The following is a 7323-nucleotide window of genomic DNA, read 5'->3' on the forward strand; positions in this document are numbered from 1 at the left end:
TAATTTTGCTTATAGTAACAGTAAATTAATTAATTAGATTTTATAATATGATGAGTTGTCAAAGTAATAATAGCATATGCCACATTTATGACATTAACATATATATATATATATATATATATATATATATATATATAAAACTCAAGTATCTTACTCAGGTATCTTCACACCCTTTTAAAGAATAAAACTAGTCCCGTTCGAAGTTTGTGGCTATCTCTTCTAATAAATGAACTTTTTGGAGATCAAACTTGTGTTTTTATCCTTACAGTAATATAACAGTATCTTAAATACTAGACCAGCACTTCATTAGTATTCAAGGATATGAATTAAGGTTTAATCTTGCTAATTTTGTTTTTTGGATAATCTACCGTGTAAATATTTATATTGTATTTTCATTTACATGTATATCATCAATTAAATCACATAAATAATAATATGAAATATCAATATAATTTTAAAGATTTATCTGATGATTATAAATATACTGATCATATCTAGTTTTTAAACAATTTTTTTTACTTTTAAATTTATATAAAATATATTAATACATGTATATAAAAAAATAAATTAATCCATGAAATAAATAGTATTGGTTCTCATAATTACTCAAGTTAACCCTAATACAAACCATCATGTAGAAATAAAATTTTAATTTCTTGCATAACACTCCCGAAAAAATCTATTAGAATGAGATTGTTACTGTAGCCAGAAAAAATTAGCCATGGTGGGTCCACATGAATTGATTTGGGTCAGACCACGCGGAAGGTACGGCCCACATTTTTCCACATGAATTGAGTTGGCGGGCCCAGTATTCTATAAATAGGTTGGCCCACCTGCAGTCTGACGCTCTCTTTAGCATTTTATATTATTTTTATTATTATTTTCTTAATTGGATAATTTAAAAAAAAATGTGAAGGGAAAATTACTTCACAAATAAATTATAAACAAGACTGAATAATTTATTATAAATCTCACTATTATAAAGTACTTTTTTTAATTTTTCATTTTAAATTTAGAAAGCATATCTGTGAAATATTATTATAAATTCTCTTAAATACATCAAGTTAATGTGTAGAGTGTAACTTTAATAAAATTTAATATCGATTGATACACAAATTAGTTCAAGAATATTTTTATAGTCGTATACACACAAATAAATGTATTTTTAAAATAAAAAATCTTAAAAATAAATTTTAAAAATGTAAAAATCTGCTGTGATGTTTTAGTTATAACATCAAAAATCAGCTGCACATTTTAAGTTCATGCACTAAAAAAAAAGAAAAACTTGGGATTCTATTTTTAAAAATAAAAAATAAATAAATAAAAAAAGTGAAAGGAGGAAGGAATGATGGAACAGAGGTGTGAAACAGTGGCAGACATTATGGAAAGGCTACGAGGAGAGAGAAAAGGGCATCAAATTAGGGGATTGTGATGGTGACCAAAGAGCCTTTCTATAAATAAAGCCGTAATTAATATGGAATTGGTGGGGTCATGGGTCCCTCTCTTTCCTTGCTTTTGCTCCCTGGCGCCTTATTTTTCTCTTACTTTTCTAAAGTTAATTCCTCGAATTAAGTAGCATAATCACTTTTAATCAAGCAATCAATCTTAAAGCTAATCACACTTGAGCCTTAATCTATTAAATTTAAGGATTTTTTTCTTGTTTTTTTAAAGTTTATTTCACCTGTCTAAAAGTGGATGAGTGTAGAGAAATTAATTGTCTTTGCTGTTAGGCTCCGTTTCGAATCTAACCTCATTTAGGGTTTGGATTGTTCGGTTATTGAATCAATTTCTATAATGTGAAATCGACTCAAATTAATTATTTTTATTAAAAATAATATTATTTTAATTTTTTCTTATAAAATTATTTTAAAGTTGACCCGGCTAGATATTACATGAATTTAGCTATATCAATTGAATCATAAGTTAGCTTATTAGATCATCCAAGTTTAACCAAATTAATGTCTACAAACAATTTAAAATAAAGGTTAATCTAGGTTTCAATCGCAGTTTCTAAATAGGAGTTTTAATAATATCTTGCTCTATGTGGTGAGATTCTTTTTTTGTTAAAACTATTACTTAGATATTACAAACATGTTTTTTTAAAAATACAACTTGAATCATAGAATTTGCTTAATCAAATAAGTTAGTTTTATTTTAATCAAATGATAAAAAATAGATAATGACAACAAATGAATCAAATTTAAAAAAAGATAATAATAACATGAAAAAAAATATTAAAGAAATAATAATAATGGAGCTTCATTCTCAGTTCATTAAATACAGAATGACAAAATTAGATAATAAAAAGGAAAAAAAATTGGCTAGAGTCATTCCAAGTTAGCAAGACAAGCCTATAACTCAGTGAATAAGAGGTGAGTCAATCGGAGTTAACCTGTCAAAGTTAAGGCCCTAGCCTTGAGATCATGATAGCTCGGTAGAAAAGAAAACATAGAGAAAATCACAAAGCTAAAAAGAAAATAAGCTAAAAAACAGTGTTAACCCGCACTAACTTTTAAAACCTGTGACCTCAAAGCATTAAGTTGGAAATACTCTATCTAGAAAAATAACGAATCTCAATTCTCAACCAATTAAATGTTGAGGGATTGACTTGGAAAAAGAATATCAATTACACAAAAGAATACAATACAAAAATTAACAATTAAAAGAATAAAAATAAAAATTGAAACACAAAATAAATTTTATTTTTGATTAAATGGTGAAATTGAAAAGAAAAATTAATTGAGCAAAAGAACAAAAAAAATGATGATCAAAATTAAAAAAAAAATAAAACAATTTTTTTATCGAAGGGTGAAAAGAACAACCAATTTAACAAAATGCCCAGAAAATAAAAAGAAGAAGGACCAAATGAAACAAAATAGCATATCACAAATTGAGATTGAATGATGTAATTGAAAACAATTTAAAATTTTACAAAAGAGCGAAAAACAAAAATTAAAAATTAAAATAACAAGAACCGAAGTTGATATCTCTATTAATCAGAGGACAATTTTGGGATTTTTCACGAGCATCGCGGTTTTCAATGTGAAGAGAGAGAAAAATGGGAGAAGGAGAAAAAAATATTACCGATGTCGCACCGCCTGAAAAGCGTGAGTGCCTTCTACTTGTTAGCGCGTGCGTTGCTTTTCCTTTTTTAATATATTTTATATTTATTAAAGATCGAATTACCCTTACCTAACCTAATTATTACTAAAAAAAACCCTATGTAAAAAAGACTAAAGTGGCTCTAGACTCTATTTTTAAAAAATTTGCACTTATTGGTATTTTTCTAAAACAGAAAGAATGAACACCTTACCCCAAACAATTTGATAATAACTAAATGAGCCTTTTACAATGACCATCACTTCTCCAATAGCCTATTCGTGTTTTTTTTTTTTTTTGAAATGGTAAATTCATCATTTCACTGATCCATGAATATTTTTCTCAGGCCATGTTAGTTTTTATTAATTTTGTATGTTTACATGCTTGTGGTAAAAAGAGTGGCGTGACACATCCAGCAATTGAGATAAAATGTGGACCTCTCCGATACCTAGACATTTCTTCTTTTATTATTGCAAGGGAGAGGCCCTAAAACCAAGATCTCTTGGTGATGGGGATCGAGGTGCCTTTTAGCCGCTAGGTTCATTGTCTTTGATGCTAGCTAGACATGCAAATTCATGTCATGAGAAAGCTCTTCAATGGCATTTAGTTACTGTTTCAAGAAAAAAAAACAAGTAAAAACATGTTTATCTATATTTCCTGTTTTAAAAGGAAAGAAATCTAGTTCAAAATTTTCATAGAAAAAAAATTATTTTATGCCGATATCCTCATACCTATAATTGAACACTTTTTTATTTTTTTTTATGTATTTGTCTAACCTTTTGAAACCTCGGGGCACCCCGACATGACTTCGGAATGTAAAAGATAAAAAAGGATTGATGATTTCTAGCATAACAACATTTAGCAACATGTAATTATGAGCGGTGGATCTCAACTGGTTAGGTTCTAGATTTGTTCTCTACAGATCATTAGTTTGAGTCCCACAAATCTCAGCGTCATTGGAGACTTACATGGTCATTAACTTCAGGGCCCGTGGGATTAGTCGAGGTGGACGCAAGCTAACCCGAACACCCACGTTAATAAAAAAAATAACATTGAGCGACCTGAAAAAAAAAAAAAAACTTAAATAGATCATTATTTTTTGCAAGATTCAATGTATTCTGATTCTAGTCTTAAATCTCTCAAATATATTAATTTTCCTTTCCAACTTAAGATTTTCAACTGCTTTCAAGTTTCCATCCTGGAGAGAAGGAACACTGAATACAAGAGAAGCTTCAAATCTCGCTGCACATTTTTGACAGGGAGTCGATATCAAAATCCATGCACATTGGAAAAAAGATTTTGGCTTGAATTTCTATATTCTGGATTGTTAAAATAATTATCTAAACCTAACCCTTAAGAATGTATAGATAACATATATGGATTTATATTTTAAATTTCTCCATATAAAAATATTTAGCTGTAAATTATTGCCAAATGTTATTTTATGGTTTGTCTACTATTGTTGTATATTATAGTTTAAATCAAATTATTACATGTATAAAGTTTTGATATCTTTTTAAAAATATATTATAGTTTAAATCAAATTATTACATGTATCAAGTTTTGATATCTTTTTAAAAATATTAACTTCACCTTAGCATCATTTTTATACGTTAAAAAGATTGGATTAGCTTGCGACTTAGATCGTTGATTTAGTAAGGAAATATTTGGCCATTGATTTTAAATTAATATTATTTTTGTATTTTTAAATTATTTTAATATGTTGATATCAAAAATAAATTTTAAAAATTAAAAATATTATTTTATTATATTATATTTTCAAATAAAAAACTATTTTAACTACTAAAATACCCCCTAATACTCTTAATGGTTAAGCAAATAACCCATAGCGGAGAAAGAAAGGAATATATATATAAAAAAAGGGCTGTGCGGAAGAGAGAGTATGGGGTTTAAAACATTCCATTCCAGGTGGATTCTTCGATTAGGTTAAAATCTGATGGACAGAAGGCTTCATCATCCATTCATTTAAATATAAATATTTTTTTTTCTTCCTTTTTGCTATTTCTAAAAGAAAAAACACAGTATCCAATCTTCACATTTCCAGTACATAAATCACATAATTTAAATTGACCAAAACCATGAACAAAATCATGGAAAACAAAACCATTTTAGGGGTGTTTTTCAGCTTTTTATTCAACTAGTGGGTGGCGAATGTCATGCTGGCTTTGGATCAATCTGGTCTCCAAACTGCTTGACTGGGGATCATATCCAGCTGTTCTATAATCATCCATCGTCCTATGCTGAGGTGCCTACAAGTTTTGGAAACGTTGAGGATTTATACAACCATAATTCACTCATAATCTCGGAAGTGTTTCAAGTGGCCACCACAGCTGAGAAGAACTGCTTGGCACACCATCTTCATATGTTCTGGGAAAACAGTACTGTAGAAGGCTCTAGTGTCATTTCGGATTTATGCAAGAACAGACATTATGAAAGCTATAAACTTGGCAAGCTCTAAAGCATGTGATTAAATGCAATTAATAATCAATGGAAGGAACCATGATTGGTCTAGAATCAAGAGCAACACACAAACGCAGATAGATGTTTATGCATAAGTAACAAGAAAATTTACCCGTATTTGATTTGACAGGTTCCGGAGACCTCTTCAGGCAAGCTTTTAAGTTCACTACAATGCTGAATTCTTAAGGATTTTAGAGCAGAAAGGTTATCTAATATTTGATTTGACAAGGACTGAAGGTCTCTAAGATTTTTAATTTCTAAGTGCTCAAGGAGCGTATGGTTTTGCAACAATCCATCAGGAAGAAGCATCAGGTTGGGAATCAATTCAATACGAACAAATTCCTAACTGACCTCATAATGTGGCATTGCATGCTCTGATTTTTAATGTTTTCACTGAAGGTATAATTGGTATTTCGATCAACATGGGGCAATCATACACAGCTAAATGTTGAAGGCGAGGAAGACTCCGACATCTACCGACTGTTGCCCATTGCTCTAACTTCTCCATGTCCAAAAGATACAGAGTCTCCAATGAAGGGAATGGATTTTCCCCATCTCCATACAAATTACTGTCAATACTCTTCACACCATCCATTCCACATAATCAAAGATACTTAAGGAACTGTAGTTTCCCTAATGGTGGAAGTTGTGCACAATTGCCACACCATTCAATTAAAAATAAAAATTAAAATTTAATTTTATCTTTATTTGATCGGACCTGGTTTAATATATTTAATTTTAGATTGGATTCGGTCCGGCCAAAATCATGCACCAACTATTCATAAATAGTGGAGTCACACTATACTGTGGAGGTGTTCAGTGAAGAATGAATTAATTATAATTCACTCTCCTGCACGCAATTCAAACCTGCGTTTTTTTTTAAATATACATGAGTCCCTCATACACAGTAAACTGTGTGACGCAACTTCCTAAATAAATGGCCTAGGATTGGGCAGCTCCAAGTCCATCATCCAACTTGAGAATCTTGAACCTTCATATCCAATTATCTTCAATTGCTTAGGTTTGAATGGGGTTGAAGCCCATCAAGGATCTCCTCTGTATTTTCATGGATAACACTGTTTTTAGATACTTCTGCTCACGTTAATAGGATCCCGGAAAGGTAATCTCCATTCCCATGCCAAGATAAAGTCAATGATTGGAGAATTGTCTTTCTCATCAAATCAGCACTCTTGGCATCAGTTAAATCTTTAACATTACCAAGATCCGAGATGATCAAACCACCACCAAGATAATTCAGCCTTTCCAGCTCCGCTATCTGATGACCCTCATTCTTGCCTACAATAAACAGATCAAGCCTTCGTAGGTAAGTCAGTTGTCCCATTCCAGCAGGCATAGAAGGAAGTGAAATACAACCTTCGTTGCGAAGATACACGAGACTTTTCACATACTTCATATGCTTTGGTAAAATACGAAGCTGCTTGCAGTAACACAAGTTCAGAGCTTGCAACTTTGGAAGAGAGGTGATTGATTCAGGTAGCCTTTTGATGGAGGACCTGGAGAAATCAAGATATCTTAGATGTTTCAAACTATAAATGGATTGGGGCAATGCCTCGACCTCACAAGAATTATTCACCGCTAAGATTCTTATATGATTTTGTCTAGTAAACAACAAATGCAGTGTTTTTCTCCAACCCATTCCCTGGGCATCAGGATAACGCAGAATAAATGAGCGCAATGATTGGGCACTGAGATGTTAATGAGCAGGAGCACCACCTTTCTTCA

The 7323-nt window shown here is 30.8% G+C and overlaps 1 long non-coding RNA gene across 1 annotated transcript; it reads right to left on the reverse strand.

The window, feature by feature from the left end:
* Positions 1-5146: 5146 nt before the first annotated feature.
* LOC7487389 (uncharacterized) lies at positions 5147-5924 on the reverse strand. Its single transcript, XR_002981183.2, has 2 exons — positions 5693-5924; positions 5147-5501 (listed from the first exon to the last, which is right to left on the reverse strand). It is a non-coding gene; the product is annotated as an uncharacterized LOC7487389 (long non-coding RNA).
* Positions 5925-7323: the final 1399 nt, after the last annotated feature.

The sequence above is a fragment of the Populus trichocarpa genome, chromosome 4 (assembly GCF_000002775.5).
Source record: "Populus trichocarpa isolate Nisqually-1 chromosome 4, P.trichocarpa_v4.1, whole genome shotgun sequence".
NCBI classification, from domain to species: Eukaryota; Viridiplantae; Streptophyta; class Magnoliopsida; order Malpighiales; family Salicaceae; genus Populus; species Populus trichocarpa.